This window comes from Giraffa tippelskirchi, chromosome 2 (genome assembly GCF_054371585.1).
Source record: "Giraffa tippelskirchi isolate mGirTip1 chromosome 2, T2T-mGirTip1v1.2.pri, whole genome shotgun sequence".
Taxonomy (NCBI): domain Eukaryota; kingdom Metazoa; phylum Chordata; class Mammalia; order Artiodactyla; family Giraffidae; genus Giraffa; species Giraffa tippelskirchi.
The window spans coordinates 50,926,076-50,944,427 of record NC_137276.1 but is presented as its reverse complement, the minus strand read 5'-3'; the positions used below and the strand labels follow the sequence as shown (position 1 = coordinate 50,944,427).

General features: G+C 41.9%; 1 long non-coding RNA gene across 1 annotated transcript in view; it reads left to right on the top strand.

Annotated features, from left to right (window-relative positions):
• Positions 1–17,507, top strand: part of LOC145539690 (uncharacterized) — a 39,811-nt gene extending 22,304 nt beyond the window's left edge. Inside the window, exons 4-6 of the long non-coding RNA XR_014077908.1 lie at positions 11,355–11,585; positions 13,407–14,080; positions 17,040–17,507. This is a non-coding gene — a long non-coding RNA (uncharacterized LOC145539690). The remainder of the gene's footprint in view (positions 1–11,354; positions 11,586–13,406; positions 14,081–17,039) is intronic.
• Positions 17,508–18,352: the final 845 nt, after the last annotated feature.

The following is an 18,352-nucleotide window of genomic DNA, read 5'->3' as shown; positions in this document are numbered from 1 at the left end:
TTTAACCTCCAGGACTTAGTCTTCTCATCTGTAAAGTGAGTACATTAACTGTCACTCCTGGGGATGCTGGAAAGATAAACTACACACTGAGGATGCTGAATAACCTCTTCCTGTTCTATCTCAGGTTCCAACTTCCCTCTCTCCCAGCCTCAAAATGCTCCAGATGAATATCCCTGATTGATTGGGAAAAGGAGCTTGTGAAGGAAGCTAGCATGCAGAATCCAGTGGTATCCCTCTCTCAGAACAAAGTAATATACCTCTAGTCCTGAGAATCAGCCTTGAGTGAAAATATATGCATGATGTAGTAATGAGCAGGGATCTTTGATCTCTCCCTAAGATCAGGAAGAGGCCCAAGTCAGGTCGTGGAGAGAGGCTCTTAACATAATCAGGGGTCAGCTCCATCAACCAGGCAAATCCTTCCTCATGATCAAGTACGCATCAGGATGCTCTTGGAAAAGTGATAGCCTGGTGATACCCAGGGATGGTGACGTGACCAGTTCAGGTGATAGATACCCAAAGCTCTGTGCAGAATGGTAGAGGAGCTTCAGACTGTTTCCTGGCCCCAGGCAGAAGGAAATACCCAAGCCAGGCGTTCTGTGGCCATGCTTCTGCCGCTGGCCTGGCTCCTCATTCAGTCCGCAGCCCTCTGCCAAGGACTGAAGTCACAGCCACGTTCTCTTCCAAGACCCTCTCTGTGGCTGTGCCAGGAGTTGGGCATTAGCTCCCTTTCACTTATTTGGAGAGGATGAATTATGCCAGGGTCATGCTAACCATCATTTAGAGATTATTTTTGGACACAGAAAACTCTTTAGCAGCAGGCGTTGTAGGTTACACAGTGACTCCAGGAGTGAGACACTTGAATACTCCAAGCAGACCTGCCAAGAGGAGGTCCTCACTGAATGGTGCCCTGGGGACTGAGTTTACAAACTCACCTTTGGAATCTGCTGCAGCGAGCGTGCCGAAGCACCAGCCAGCATGGGGCCAGCTCTGCTAGGGCAGGACTCACCCTCATTTATGTTGGGATGGTGTTCAGGGTGGATTGACGGAGGGAAATGAAGCAGGATCCAGAAACATCTATAGCCTCTGAGGAGCACCTGGCCCTGAACCTTTCAAAAGTCTAGTTCTTTTTTTAATCCCTTTCTGCCAAGTGCCGACCGGCCGCTGGGCCCCTGTGGCTAGTTCCTGGACCGTTTGTGTGTTTCCATTTTCATGATGAGAGACAAATTACAGGTCTGCTGCATGCCTAGGTTCGACCCTGTGGGCATTGCATAGGCACACTCATAGAGAGTGCTGATGGGTAATGAAGACCCCTAGGGAAGCTTCCCTGCAAACTGAAAAACAGATCTTTATTTTTTTCAGCCTCCAAGGAGTTTTCAAGTTTGAGTGGTTCTTTGAGATATTCTAAGCTGGTGACTGTCTAGCTTTATTGACTGAATCCACTGTAAAAATTACGTTACATAACTGTTAGTTTGATAGGGCTGCCATAACAAAATGCCACCCTAGGAGCTTTATTGACAGAAATTTGTTCTGTTCCTTCCATATTTTTTGCTGTTATTTTCGAATTTCATATTTTAGATGCTTAAATCATTAATTTTGAGCCTTTTTTCCTACCTTAATCATCTTAGGCTATACATTTTCCTATAAATACCACAAGGGTAACACATGATATTTTTAATTATATTTATTTATAAATATTTTCTATATGAAACCATTTTTTAAAAAAAATTTGTTGAGGATAGCTTTATTTTCAATATGTGGTCAGATTTTATAAATGTTTTCTTTGTGAGTAAAGTGTATATTCCCCCATTTGTTAGGTATGATAACTGTTTGTTGATCAATTATTAAAACATGTTGTGTTAAAATATTCCTTTAATAAGGTAGATTAGTCAATTTCGCATTGTTTTGGCAATTTTTGCTCTGTAATTTTGAGGTTGCTTTAGTAGTAAGTTTAGCATTTTCTTCTCAAATTATTCTTTCCTTAACACACGTTATTCTACTTTTAATTTAAATTATTCTGTGTCTTTAGGTTTTACAGTTATTTCTTGTAAACTTTATATGGTTAGATTTGGATTTTCTTTTGTTTCAGACTGATGATCTGCATATTTCAAGCCAGATTTTTGTCCACGTATATCTAGTATGATTAGAGTTAATGCCTGTAATCCTACTATACAATTTCTATTTAGCTCATTCTTTTTCCTTTTCTGTCTTCGCCTTTTGTGACTTAATTTGGATGGAATGCCATAAAATCTGATTGCATTGTTTTCCCTCTACTTGTTTTAAGGGTATGTGTGTGTTCTATTATGGTCATCTTAGCTATTTCAATAATGCATATCTGAGAAGGTCTAAAGTTTATTAATATCTTTACTGTCATCTCAAATGATAACCTTCATATGGTTTTTCTAAGTTGACTACTTTCTAGAAGCAGATTTACTATAAAGCTAATGAAACATGAGTCTTAGGACTCTCCATTTGGATGAGCTCTTTCCAAGATGCTGAGCCTCATTTTGTTTTTAAAATTTAGTCTTCCTTTTAAACTTAGTATTTATTCTAATAAATTGTAACAAATTTAATATTATTCTGTGCTAGCTGAGTATTATGTTTGAAAAGATGTTTCTTATATTGTATCTATTTTTTTTACTTGTCTCAGTGAAGAGATTCATTCAGGGGATCTAAATGGCAGCACTATTATAGAAGGGACTAAGATTGTGAAACTTGCAAAAAGACCCCTGAGTCCCCAAATATTTCCAGGCAGAAATCAGGCTGAGAAAGCCACTCAGCTGCAAACATAGACATTTCTTACAGAAAAGGGAGAACCTCAAAGAGATTGGGTCCAGGAGCTTGTGAGAACAGTGAACTAGGAACCACTTCCAGGAAAAAGAATCAGCCTCTAATCAGGGATGTCTCTGACCCCACAGCACGGGGAAAAGTAGGAGCCCAGCTGGGTTGCTACAGTTGTGATGTGGTTCCATTTCAGTTTCATCCCCTTCTGGTGGAAGGGTCTCCTACAGCTTCATCACTGTATCCTAAGGTGGGGATAGGGGAAACTAGTCTTTTGGTTTGAAAATCCCTGGGAATGACTTTGATCATAAAATCCTTAACTTAGAAAAGCCTGATCCTATAATGAAATGAGTCTTCTGGAGATAGGAGTGAGGCCATTTCACCATATGCTTCTGCTCGCAAGTCAGGAATGCCCCTGACTGCAGCCTGATTCTGCTCCTTGAAATGTCACCAGTGTTGTTCTCAGGGGCTCCTGGGATTACTCCTAGTGTGTTTCACATTAAAGGCCAATAGGGACATGGCTGGAAAAAAAATCTCATCCTGGGATCTCCTTTTCTTAACATTAAATGAAATGAAATATTAAATATAACTATTTACCCATGGTGCTGTATCATTTTTAATAACTGAACAAAATATTTTAAGTGGTGACCAAAGTCAATTGATTTGTCTGTTTAATTTTAAATAGCATGCCCCTCTTCACATAAACAATACAGGAGGTATTTATGAAAATTGATATGGGCTAAAAGAAAAGTCAGTGTGGGTTAGTAGGATAGAAATAATATGAATGTGCCCTTCAAGTTCCCATACATTTGTTAAAGTGCTCTTAAAGGTGTTTCTGAGTTTCTAAGCAGCCAAAGGAGGAGGAAAATATGATCATGCAACATGATTTACAGTGCCCTTAATATAAACAAACCATGACAGCTACCCAGGAGGTACACTCAGTGTTTTGCTGCTGAGACTTGAGACTCATGTCCCTTTGGCCTGAAACCAAGCAGTCACTATGCAGGATAGGGAACCGTGTCCTTTACCAGAATCCTCACAGGGTCAGTGACTGGGAGTTTTCCTAGTTGTCTTTGGGTTCATACATATACTCTAACTATGGGGTACAGTTGTATGAAAAGAGCTCCAGGAGAGGGGGCTCAAAGAGTTTGTTCCACGCTGCTCTGAGTTAATCCTTCACCCAGTCCTTGAGGAATAATATTTGTCTAAATTTAATGTTTAATTATGGAGTGATAATGTTTTCAAAGTTTGACTCTCTGAAACCAGGAGTGAAGGTGGTCTTCATTGCCTTTAACTTCTAGGGTAATATGCATACATGTGTGGCCAGACTGAAACCCAGATTCCATCCTCTAGAGAGCTGGACAGCTGTTGACCATGACAGCTGTCTAAAGAGGAAGTCACCTGCCTGCCCCTTCCACCTCAACTCCCTCCCCTGTCTGCTAAGTTTCATCATGTGCAGATCAGGTTGCTATCTTCACCCCTATGTGCAGGGAACTTTCTGAAGGTCAGACCCACCTCTGGTCTGTTGACCACCTGGTTTCCCTGCCATAACAAAGTGTCACAAACTGAGTGGCTTAAACTATAAAAATGTTTCACAGTTCCGGAGGCTAGAAGTCTGAAATCAAGGTGTGGACAGGGTTGGTTCCAGGCCTCTCTCGTTGGCTTATAGATGGCCGTCTTTACGTTCAGGCGTTTTTCCCATGTGTATGTCTGTCTCCAAATTTTCCCTTTTTATAAGGACACCAGTCTCATTGGATTAGGGCCCATTCTAATGACCTTACCCTCACTTGCTGACCTCTGTAAAGTTCCTATTTAAATAGGTCATATTCTGAGGTACTTGGAGTTAGGACTCTAACATATGAATTTTGAGGTGACATAATTCAACCCAGAACACCACTGCGTCCCCTAATAATGTCAAGCACAAAAGCAAACTGGAAGAATATTTGGAGAATTAATGAGAGGAGACATGAATTGGAATTGACTTTATCAATAGACGAAGTGTGTTCAAGGCCCAAGATTTTATGTTAGAGCAACAATTCTAGGCTGGAAAATCTAAAATAAGTGTTACTAAATGCTCGTGTTAGTCGTAAAAGCCTTAGTAAAGCTTAGCAAAGGATGTCTCACTTTAAGTTATGTGACTTCCTGAGCAACACTCCAAGATAAACCCGTTATAAAAAGTACCTCTAAGTAAATGAATGAGTTGAACCTACACAGGGTCATTATCCAGTCATAGTTAAATGACAGGAAACCTTCCCAAAGCGATCACTTGGGTTTCAAATAGCTAGTCTTGAGTTGGCACTGATGAGATGCCTGATTAGCTACCTGGCCTCCTGGCTTTAAAACAAGCACACCTGCTCTGAGCCAACACTCAGTCCCCTGCCCTCTTTACCATCGAGTAAGGGAGGCTGGTGGTGGGGAGGCAGTCTTTATCTTCCTTCTCCCCCTCCAAAAATGGCTGTTTACTTTTTTCTCATTAAAATGGTAATGAGTTGGAAAGATGTCTAACAATTCTGAAAGTTAAAAAGAATAACTTCCTCAAAATTTCTAGATGTCTGTGATAGCCAACGATTGCAATTAGGTATACATAACCCCAAATATGGAACCTCAAATACTTTCAACGTACATTTTTACATTTAATATATGATCTATATTCACCCAAATGGGATCCTACAAGACACACTGTTTCATCACTTGAATTTTGAACTTAATAAACCTGGCCATGAACCCACACAGAGCCACAGCAGCCTGCACAGCACCACTGCAGAACGCAGCTCTCCCTACTGTCCCAACTCTCTGCTGAAGACATGCACCACTTCTGATTTTTTGCTACTATAAATATTATTTAATAAAATTCCCAATATGTACACATTTTATGATCATTGGATTATTTCCAAAGGCTAAACACTATTAAGTAGAATTGTCTTGTCAAAATAAATGCATTTTATCCAAAATAAAAAATATATCTTTCAAAAATATTGGCTCTATCTTCACTCTCACCAGTAGAGCATGAAATTGTGCTTACCCAACATCTTAGATAACATTGGACAATATTCTTTTAAATTTTTGCCAGTGTGATGGACAAAACTCATAACTCACAAATAACAAAATCCACTTAAGAGTAGCATCAAAACCTACTACAGCTGTTTGTTTTTTTTTCTTTTTTTCCCTCATGCACCAGGTACTGGTTCAGAGGTTTGAGGCTGTCAGGTCCAAGTTGTCTGAAATTCTTGTGGCCTTTCCTAACTGGAAACAGACAATCTTGTTTTCTGAGTGGGAGGAGGAACATGAGACAAGAAAGAAAGTGCAGCACTTAGAACAGGAAAGCAAAGCTTGCCAGAAACCCCTGCAAATGTCTGCTTTTGCCTTACTTGCCATTTGAAACAATTCTTTTTCCCTTCACCTTTGCATCTCTATAGCTGAAGGTGATCATATGGCCCTGTGACTGTACAGAGGATGTTGTTAGCTTCCTGTCTATTGCCCATTCTTAACTTCTTAATAATAATCCTTGAATTTTTGCTTAGTCTAGTTTTTTTTTTTTTTTCTGATGGACTTTTAGGGCCTTTAGGGGAGGCCCATGAATTACCTTATTTTAAACCCCTGTAGACTTGAGCACACAGAGACTTCACAGTTCTTGGAATTTGGTTGGCTGCCAGTCAAGAACTTAGGAAAACATAAATACTACTTCTTGAATACTTACCATATGCCAAGCACTTTTCCAAATGCTTTACATATATTAACACATTTTATCCCATAACTGCCTTATGAGGTAGATACTATTATGATACCCATTTAACTGATGAGGAAATTGAAGTGCAGAGTGGTTAAGTAATTTGCCCAAAGCCACACATTCAGAAAATTAGAAGCAGGGAGCTGGGCTTTGAAGGTAGGCTGGCCTACCTACCTACTTTCTGGCCTTGTACTCTACTGAACCATATCAGCAAATCATAAGTGACTTTCACTATCATATCTTAATTATGTGATGAGAAGTGTTAAAAAGAAAACAACATATACAACTATTTTAAGCCTATACATTAAAGGGAAGGGTGACAGCTGTTTGAAGTAGGGTGCTACGGAAAAGACTGTATATGCCTCATTTCTCATCAGTGTCGATCAGGTTAAAAGCATAACCATCTTCTTCCTCGTTCATTCTGTGTTTGTGGAAACTTCACGGTGATCAAAGCTGTCTTGGGGCCAAGGGAGAGCTCTGCTGTAAACTGAACTTCTGTGAGGAGCCCTGCTTTCCTCTCCAGTCCGGGGCTGTCGACACGGAACCTGGGGAGTGTTGTTTGATTCTCCTTTGAAGAAATACTTCCCTTGTGCAATCACCATAGCCTGGCTTGGTGAAAAGACAGAAAGCCAGAGGACCTAGCTTCAAGATCACTGGAACCTGAAGGACCTTGGTTTCTACACCTATAAAATCAGGCTAGATTGGATTCTTCAGCAAGAATTTGTTTATAAAATCAGTGGATTCTGTGTTCCCAGATGTGCTATGTTTACGGACACAATGAGGTTGGCTTTTTCTCTCAAAGGAGAAGTCTTTGGTTTTTGTAAAGGGTCAAGATGGCAACTCCAGAAGCCAAGTTTAACTTCATTTCACTATTCAGAGTCACTTTGGTACTCAAAAACTTCATATCAGATATTCTTCATTTAACAGTTAAAGAGATGTATTTGTGGCCTCAGAGGGAACATTAGAAATGTATATAATGCTTCAATGCTCTTGGAAAATTTATAGTCCCAGGAGATCTGAGTGTGACTTTCCCTAGCTGCCTCACTAGACATCCTTCCAGCTTCTCTAGTTCCTTTCCTATTAGAAACTCACATGCTCTCTGTTCCCGAAGTGTACCAATCAGGGTAGGCTGAATTTTGCCACAGTAACAAATCACCTAAAAAAACAAAAATCTCAGTTAATTTCTTGCTCTCATGAAACCTGCTGCAAATCTGGGTGACTTTCCAGGGCAGCTCTCCTCCATATTGAGCAATTTACATGGTTTCCTTCTCTTGGCCCTTTTATCTCAACACCTTCACTGTTGCAGATGAAGAGTCAGAAGGTCAAACATCTGTAGTTAATTGCCTTGGCTCAAAGTTTGGCCATAATTTTCATTTCCTTTTTTTTTTTTTTTAGTAAGAACTAGTTACTTGGACAAACCTAACTGAAAGGATTAGAATTTATAATTCTCTGTGTAAGAAAAGTTAGGGGAGAACCAGATATTGGCATACATTATTTTGTGGACTGTATAGACCAAAGTTCTCTTGATTAGGTAAAGAGTTCCATCTGGCTAACCTGGGTGTTTTTCTCTTTGGATTAGTCAGATTCAGGATCATGGAGTCTTGGTGAGAAATAAATTTGAAAGCTACTAGTTCAATTTAAGTCAGGATATGTGACATTAATCCTAACAAATGACCATCAAGTCTCTCTTTTGCTCTTCCAATGTTGGAGTCTTACGACCTCGAGAGCCGAAAATTCCATGCTGAGACAGCCTGATTGGAAAATTCTTACAATTCCCAGGACTACTCCCTGCCTTTAAATGGAGCTTGGTCTGTCCACGTAGCCTCTTCTATGACCCTTCAAAATGCCTGAGGTCATCAACATGTCTCCTTTCAGTCCAGGATACACAGCCTCAGGTATCATCAATGACCCTGACATGGCTTCCATTACTCACTGTCCTAATCACCACTCTCTATATCATCTTATTTCAGTGTGGAGCTCAAACATCTTACCATTGCCAAATAAGGTTATCACTGCTCTTTTCTGGACTCTGCACAATTCTAGCAATGCCACTAAGACAACATTAGTTTTTAGAGCAAGTACATCATGCTCTGAGCTTATATTCCATCTGGACCTGTTGGGAACTGAAGCCTAAGACTTACCCCTCTTCCCTTCCAGGGTTCTTTCTAGTGGTTTGTAGACAAAAATAGATGAAAATTAAAATGAAAAGGCTTTATTAGTGGTTGGGCATGCATCCCAAGATTGACAAAAGGCAAGCATCTTTGATCTAAACTGGAACAGAAAATTCATTTTGGTTCTCCAGTGCTGAAGGATGACCTCAGCTCTCTCCAACTGTATTGAAGACAACTAGGAAAGAGTGTGAGGTTGACTTAACTCACTCATTCATTTTAACATAGGGAAGCTGAAACATACAGGCATACACACACATTCTGCAAGACGGTCAAGTGTGCTTTCTGTGAGGTGACCATTTATACTTAGGAGAGAAGAAAGAGAGATTTCTAGTTCTTCTACTAGCCGTGAAACAGGTTGTGAAAGTAGTGAGTAAAGGAGAGTAAATGGCCCTGTCTACTGGTTAAAGGTTCTCAGTGAATGTGTTTTATTTCATCTTCAGACCATTTCCTAATTTAACAGGATCATTTAAAATTATGATTTGATGACACACCAGACTAAGTATGTTGTATTAATTACTCAGCAGGAAAGGAACCGTTACAGAGAAATGAGACATGCATCAAATTGTTAGGATTTTGAGATTACTTATAATCACAGCATAACCTAGGATACCCCACTAGTAGTCTTTGTAAAACAATGATTAATATATAAAAGTGGTCATATAATTATGAATTCCCTGGATTTAAAAGAAATTTTTACCTTTGTTTATATTATTTCCAAGATTTTATTTTTATATTAATACTCTATCAAATTCTATCGAACACTAATAATCTTAGGAGACCCTAAACTACATGTATGCACAGCATTTCAGAAGAGAAGAGGTCACAGATTCTGATCAAGGACAAGTTTGTATAGTCTACAGTGATCTAAACCAAATCACTGGCTGAGTTCCTTTTGATAATGAACTTCTATTTGTTATATCCGGACTTAAGCCCCTGCCTTTTAAAATCTAAATCCAAAGATTTAATTTTTTGAAACTTGGTGTCATTCCCAGAAATGATGTATTTCTGAAAGTTTCTTATGGTTGGCAATGCTTAAACTATTGTCCCGTCATTATGATAAATTGACCTGGTCTATAAATATTAATTGGAAACTTACGCATGCCTTATCAATATTGGATTATAATTAGTAGGGCCATCTCAAGGTTCCATACACTCAGAGATGAGAGATGGGGTACATGCAACATTTGGCTAATTAATCATCTTGGAGCGTTCTGTGGGATTCTCTGCTTAATTGCTTGCTGTGTAGAACCACGAAAGCAATCAATTGCTTCATTTTTCCTCCATCTGCTTGTTACATAATGCAGAACCCATGTTTGGGGAATTATTTTAGTTTATTTATAGTTCCCTATGTTTATTCTTTCTTATCTACAGAGGCAATGAGAAATATAACTCTGTACTTTGAAAACATCACAGAAAAAAACACTTTCTACTTATTAAAAGCAATAAAAATTAAACAAATTTTAATGCATGGATTCTTTTATGCATACATTTATGTTAACTTTCCTCTTTTGAGTATTGTTATGAATTCGTGGTCTTCCACAAAGTCAATTTGTTTCAAGTAAGCTTCATTATTATTTTTGTTTTTATGCTCAGCTTGGTGGTTGTGATTTTTTCAAAGTGGCTCCTTTGTCCTTTCAACTACAATTTTACCATCGTTTTTTTAAAACAAACTTATTTATCATCATTACCAATATCTTCCATATTCATTAATACTTTTCCTACCCTAAGATTTGAGAACAAGAGTCCTGATGCCACTTGGTGGAAATCACTATTGAAAACCCAAATCTGGACCTAACGGTAAACAGGAGCTATGGCAGGCCTTGATACCTAGCCTATATGCTTTCTCTTTAGGACTCTGATTGCATTCAGGAGACAGTAGGCTCAGCCAGTCATATTCACTCTTATAGATTTGCAACTGAGGATGGCCCAGTCTGGCCCCGTCTGGGCCACCATCATCTCCTGCCTCGATTATTGAAGTAGAATTCTGTTTCTTCCTGGTTCTCCTACTCATTTTTTCTCCTACAGAGTAATTCTCTCACAATGCTAACCAGGTCATACAGCTCTTCTTTCAAAAATCTCAGTGGCCTCTATCCTACAAAGTCAGAGCAACATCCGCACAGTGGCCTTCAAAGCCCTGTGTCATCAGAGCCTCACTACCTGTCTGACCTTCCAGCCCATTGTTTCCCTTCTTGCTCACTCACTTCCAGAACAACTGGTTTCTTTGCTTCTGGTCCTTGGCAGCCCAGCATGTTACTGCAAGACTTCTGCACTTCCCATTCCTCTGAAGGGACTTGCTGAGATGCTCTTCTCCCCATGATTCTCAGCTGAATGTCCTCTCTAAAGAGATTTTCCCATGCTCCCTCCTTTCCCCTCAGCCTGCTCTGTGCATCCTTATAAACCACATTGCCATTTGTTTACTGATGCATCCCCCAGAGAGATGCTGAGCCTCAAGATGATAAACACATGTCTGATTTGTTCCCTGCCCTGTCCCCAACCCTAATGACAATTAATACCCGATGTAGGGTAGGTCTTCCAAAAATATTTGTTGAATGAATGACCAATTAAATGAATGAATAAAGCAATGACATTCCATGGTTTTGTGCTGGAAGTGTGTTTTGAATATTCAACAGCTCTCAGAGTAATCTTCTCACTGTGTTCTGGGTTTTGTTGCTCTTCAGCCAAGACTCTGCCATGGCTTCCACGTCTACAGAGCAAGAGCAGCATCCACACAGAGTCCTCCAAAGTCCTGCAAGATCTGAACAGTGAAAGCAGTCTCAAGCATTGAAAAAAACTTAATTGTCATCCCTAATTTCCTTCACTTCATTGTTCTTCAGCAAAGCAGCAGTGTGTGGGGAAACCTTTCCATGTCCTGAAGGCTCACATGGTTCTCCTATACTACAGTGAGCAAGGTACTGGCTAACCCCCTCCAGACTTCACATTTCATGCTCACAGCACCCCGGATCTTGTCTTGGTTAAGACTGTCCCTGTCTGCTGGTCCTGTAAGCTCTGATGCCTCAGGAGAGAAACACGCATGTGGAGAATGACCCACAGGCAATGCTCATCCATCTGTTTTACTGCCTTGGTCTTCTGTAAGAGAGCACAGCATTACCAGTGGGTACAAGTGAGAAGGAGTTCAGCTTGGTTTCTTTCTTTTCTTTTATCCAGTGACTGATTGGACAGGGCTGTGTAGTATTATGGAGAGCTGCCCAGTAAAGACCCCTAATGGAATAGGAGATTTTAAGTGGCAGTGAGTTCTGCATCTCAATGAGTATTCAAGTGCAATCTGAAGGATGGATTATGGAGGCTGCTGGGATAAGGCGCACCAAGAGCAAGATATGCCATGTGCTCCAACAGCTTTTCTTCCTAGAGTCCTTCTCAAGACTTCCTCTTTTTGTGCTCCGTTGGCTAAGCTAAATGGTAGTGTTGTCTCTCAATAAATCCCAGAAAAACCAAAGACCCACTCAGTCACCACAGGCACTCTCTTAAATGAAAGATAACTTCATATCTTCCACAAACTCACTTGTTGACAGTGATGGAGCAATGTGGAGGGAAGCTAGAGAAAGGTACCTCTTGATCACATTACATCAGGATCACAAGATGCATTAGAGGTTAGGCTGCTCTTCAATAAAATGAGTTTGATCTTTCCATCATTTCTGAAGAAAGTCTCCCTCTCCATCACTTATTCTCGAGGATTGGTATTTAAAAGTTATTTTTGGTATTTGTTGACATACATGCCTTCCAGATGTTACCCAAAGGTCCCATCTTCCTTCCAAATGACATGGAAGACTCGAATAAAGTCATACAACTTTGAAAACAGATTAAATTAGTGGTAAGTCAACCCTGTGTCATGAACAGAGTTTTATTTGCTAAAACTGCAAAGCAGTTTTAGCCTGTCCTCAACTCTTTACTGGCCAAAAATATTATTTACATTTAAAGAAAAATAATCAAATGCTTTTTTTTTTTTTTTTTGGTGCTTACACTATTTTTCCTGCTGTTTAGACTGAGGTCAGTTCATCCCTGTTTTCAGCTAACCTCGACATCCCTAACCTCCTGGTCTCATCTTTAATTAAAGAAATAGGTCCAGTGGCATTTTTAATTTTTAAAAAATTGTTCAATAAGCAAACACGCATTTCAACATCCAGCATTCTATTTATTCTGAGATGTTCTCTGTTCCTTCCTTCATATTACGTGCCTTTAAAGAAATTACCACCACCACCACCACTCCCTTTTAAACCTGACATTCATTCCACTTGGATGGGATGAAGATCTTGAGCTGAAAAATAGTGTCTCTTTTAGCTTGTCCAAATTCCTACAGAAATGAACAAAGTGGAACCTGGGAGTTCTTGGCTGGAAGGAATTTGTTGATGGAAATTAGGACCTAATGTTCTTTCAGTTTTCAAACTCAGATCAAGAACCAGTCTGATTCTAGAAACTGCCTTGTAGAAAAGATAGAAGGAACACTTTCTTTGTTACAGTGTCTGATGTGTCATACTTTAAATATGCATAAGGATATGTGCTTGCAAAGAAGTTTTGTTTTAGGATATTTCTAGAGCCATGCCTGAGTTCACCTGCATGATACTATTGGTGCTTGCTTTCCTCCCTGTACTGAAAACCCGATTTTGGAGATAGGGATAAAGGAGTTGGGGGAAGTAGATTCTCTAGAGGGAAAGAGAAGAAAAATTCAGTTGAGTATCTATATTTCAATTTCTCTGCTATTCATTTTGTGGCAGATTGCATTTACGAAGAAGGGTACAATAATTTCATCCATTCTACATGGTCTTCTCTACTGTGACTTTGCCACCCTCACATGGTCAGTGTTCCTATCTCCTCTTGAATCTAGTGGGCCTGTGAAAAAAATAGAACAGAAAAAAATGACAATATAACCTCTTCCAGTGGAAACTATTGCTGGAGTCTGAACATCCTGAGGCTTCCATCTTGTTATGAAGCCCAGCGACATCATGCAGAGACCATGTGTAGGAGCTGAGTCCAAAGGTCATCTGGAGATCCCAGCCTCCCAACCATCAAGTCATCCCTATCTGAACTTGGCTTCCCAGAAGAGATCGTAGAACTCGTGGAAATGAGACAAACCATTCTACCGCACTGTGACTCAATTCCAGACCCACAATGTCCATGAACATGATAAAATTGTTTTATGCTACCACATTTGTGATGCTTTGTTATCGAGTAAGGATCCAGCTGGAACACCCTGCTTAAGTCACATAAGCAGCTTATCTGGAGCACCACCTTGTGCCAGGATCTATGCTGGACATTATGGCCATGGAGATTATGACACCATTCCTGCCCATTTGGCAGGGACAAGACACGTGGACAGATGTGTTAGCATACCATGTGGAAGGATGGCCCTAGAGGCAGAACCCAGTTCTGTGAGAGCACAGGGCTTGGGGTGAGTAGGATTGGGGAGTGGGTTGGAGTCCATCTGATGGGGAGGATCCCAGAAGGTATCTGAAGGAGATGACATTAAGTTGACTTTGTTAGGTAGTTAGAATAGGAAAAGGGAGTCCAGAATGGAGGTGGCTAAAAGACAAGGAAGGGAAAAGCCTACGAAAATAGAGCAAAGGAAGGTTCCGAGGACCGGAGTGAGGACCTCAGGTAGAACAAATAGCACCCCTGGCTAGCCCAATTTACATAAGGCAGGCCTAGGGGGAAGGAGAGAAAACATATAAAGAGAGTAGCCAAGATGGGGGTGGGGGAAGGAGGGAGAGAGTGGGAATAAAATTTAAAAAAAAGAGTAGCCAAAAGGCTGGGGCTCGCTCTCTTCTCTTTGAGTCTTTTGGGTTGGCATGTCCTCACGCCTCATGGATGTATTTTCCTTTATTTTCTAAATAAAACTGAGCTGTAACACTGATCTGTCCTAGAGCTGTGACATGCCGAGGGCTTTAACTTCCGTCACTTCAAATTTTTGTTGTGACAAGACAGAACCAAGGAAATTACACACTTCCCTGACAACTTTGATGGGATTCGGTCAGCAGAAGAAAGTGAAACAGGTCTAGGTGAAAGACACAGCCTACTTATAGGCACTAAATCATGGAAGACTTAGGTTGGAGAGGAACTTGACATTCTTCTCAGCTCAAGCTCAGTGCCTGTGGGGAGAGGTGAGTACAGCTGGACTGCATGGCATTGGACAGTCTGGATCACAAGAGACCAAGGTACCAGGCTAAGGAGGTGAGAGTAGGCAGTGGAGCACTGCAGAGGATGAGGGGGAAGAATAGGAGCCCGTGACCCGGGCAGTACAGCTCCTCCCCCAGTCTTTTAGCTGTCTCTTTATGGCCATGACAGGCTGGGACCCTCTGCCAGGCTTTTTGAAAGAATCCTGCAGCCTGGACTCACCAACTGACCTCCTGGCTCCAGCCACTCCAGCTTTGGGGTTTCATGGGGGCGACACCATTTCCTCCTTGCAGCCTTGCATGAACACATCCTCCTCTCCCGTGGGCAGTCCCACATCGAAGTTGTGTTACTTGCCTGAGGTGGCAGAGGCTGGTTTCTGAGGTGCTCAACAAAGCCCCCACGTTATTCTTGTCTCCAAGAACCTGCTTGAGGCACTGCTGCCTCTCACACCCTTGAGGTGAGGGAGAGCAGAGAACAGCCCTAGCCAGCCTCAGGCAAAGTGCCCCCCTTCCACCCGTCCATCCCCCCTCCTCCCACCCCCACAGCCCCGCCCCACACAGGGTCTTGGGGCTTCCTGCCTTTCAACAGAAGCCGAGACTTCCTGCAGGGACCATGTCTGCACTGAAATAGATCTGTTTTGAGGCCACTTTGCTTTGAACTATAGAGCAACTCCAGGAGTTGAAATTACCATTTACCTGAATGACTGATACGTGCATTCGTGTGAGACATTCAGCATAATGGTTGATTTACATTTATGGAGGGATTGTAAGTAAATTCTCATTTATGAGCAACCCCTCTGTGCTAGGCTGAGGTTCTCTCAGCTGCAAATACTGGGCTGCAAGCCCTGAACCTTAATAACCCTCACTCTCCTTGACTTAGATTCCCTCACTCTAAAGAGGCCTGAGTCTGGTCTGAGACAGGTCATGTAAAGCCTTTGGTATCAACCTGGCACTGAACAGAGAACAGGCTGCTATTTGCTGACAGCCACCTCCTCCATGGAAAAGCAGTCCTTGCCTTTGGCTTAGACTCTCTTAACCCAGAGTCTGTTCTGCAGCTCCTGCAGTGGGGGAGACCAACCCTTCACTGCATCATACTTCCAGGTTGAGACTGAGTCTCAGCTGAGTCTGCTTACCTGGAGCCCTCACATCTGTAATCACGGAAGGGAGAATGGTGGTTGCAGAGGGCTGGGAGGAGGGGAAGGAAAGATGTTCAGGGGGTGATGGTTTCAGTTTGGGATGTTGGAGTCTGCAGAGAGATGGCAGGATGGCGGGGAGAGTTGCACAGTAACGTGAAAGCTCTCAGTACCACTGAACTGTGCATTAAAAACAGTTACATGGTCAATTTTATGTTGTCTGTTTCTCCACAAACAACAGACACATCCTCTGAAAGATGAGACTCAGACTCCTTAACTTGGTACATATGACCTTGATAGAAGTTGGTATGGTCAGGCTTCTGCCATCCCTTCCAGCCTCATCTGTCTGTCAGTTCTGCTGGTCTCCCCATTATGCTTTGGCAATCACTCAGGCTTATACAAACACACATATCATCACCACCACCACCAGCGCCACCATTACTACCATGTCATCTTCTTTTTCTTGTCTGGGCCGTTGTTCTGCCTGGGATTCTCTCTTAAATCAAAGCATGAATTATGAAGCCAGCCTGTCCGGGTTGGAGTTCCAGCTCTACCATAACTACTTGTGTAACCTTGAGAAAGTTGTTTCACTTCTCTGTGCCTTAGTTTCCTCAGCAGTAAAAGGAGGATAGTAATACCATCTACATCCCAGGTTGAACAGACCCATAGAAAACCCTGTGTATATCATGGCTGTTTTAATTATGATCTGTTTCTAGTATTGCCTGAGGAGCTGGCAGAGAGTTTTGTATTACTCTTCAGTAGCTGATCAGGCTGAGAGGTCATGTGATTTGCCACCTTAGGAACAAAGCCAGGTCATTGTTGCCTCAGGATAGGTCATTTGACTTTTTGGAGATGGACATAGCCAGACTGGCTCTACAGAGGGGCCTGGAGCCTGGGGCTCGCTTTCCTGCCCCGTGTATGGCAGCAATCTCTTGCCCTGGGTGGTGTTTGGGAGTCCAGGTCTAGGGAGTGGGCCAGTGTTTGGGGACAGCAGACTTCACCTTCCCCTCCCTGTGCTGGCTGCCCTGAGTAGTGCTGGGGGAGGTGGGGCTGCTGAGAGCCAGAAGATAAACATATTAACAGAACATTCCATCTGTCATTTCAGAGAGTCATTTACTGCCTAGCTGTGGTTGGAAAAATTAAGTCCTTGTAATTTAGAGTCAACATTTCTCGTGGAATCATGTTAGACCAGTTGGCGGAGATCTGCAGCCTCTCAGCAGAGTTGCCTACAATCAAAACAAGTTTGCAGTGGTACACTGTCAGTGGGTAGGTAGCTGTCAGCTACCTTACCTGCTGCCCTGCTGACTGTCCTGCATCGAGCACTGGGTGCTGCAGGCCACAGGGCAGGCCTGGGCATGTGGGGACCTGGGCTGCAAAGGGTGGACTGCAGGAATCGGCTGCTGGGGAAGCTGCACAGTGGAGCTCCAGCCCTCATAGTCCTTTTCCTTTCCTGACTAAGACAAATGAATCTTCCCCTGTGTATTGGTGAGCTCAGGCTACTAGAGCAAAATACAACAGACTGGAGGTTTAAACAATGATCATTTTCTCCCAGTTATGGAGGCTAGAAGTTCAAGATCAAGGTGTTGGCAGTGCTGGTTTCTTCTGAGGCCTGTCTCCTTGATTTGTAGATGGCCACCTTCTCTCTGTGTCTTTGCAACATTTTCCCTCTGCTTGCGTCTGTGTCCTAATCTCTTCTTAGAAGGATATCAGTCATACTGGATTAAGACTCTGTCTAATAATGACCACATTTTAATTACCTCCTTAAAGGTCCAAATCTCCAAATACAGTCACATTCTGAAGTACTGGGGGGTTAAAGCTTCAACATGTGGAAATTTCAGGGACACAATTTCGAACACCCTATAAATTAAGGAGAAACTAGTTTGGTAGTTCTACTGTGTAGAGAAGGAAACAGAGGCTCTGGGAAGGCAATTGGTGCCTCCCAACTCCCACAGCCAGCAAAAGCAGATAGTAGACCCAGGTGTGGGATTTCAGGTCCTCCTATTTTTACCACAGTACAGTTATGTCCAACCTACAACCCCAGGTGAGCGCATGCCAGGCACTGCACAGGCTGCTTAAACCCTCTGTCAGCTGAAAAAAAAACACACAACCTAATAACTGAGAATTATTTTTTATTTGGCAGACTTTCTGAGGATTTAGGCCCAGAAGACAGCCTCTCAGGTAGCTCTCAGGTACTGCTCAGAAGAAGTAAGGGAGGAGTCAGAATATACAGGAGTTTTTGTAACCAGCACCAAAAAGACAACGGTTGAAGATGACTGGCTGAAAACCAGACATCTCAAGTGAATGAACTGCGTGCTTTTCTAGCTTTTCTATATATGTGAAGATGCAAGAGTCTGGGCTCATTGAAATCATTCCTTTGAGATGCCTCTTAGCTATCTAGGGCTAGTATCCTGCTTTTCC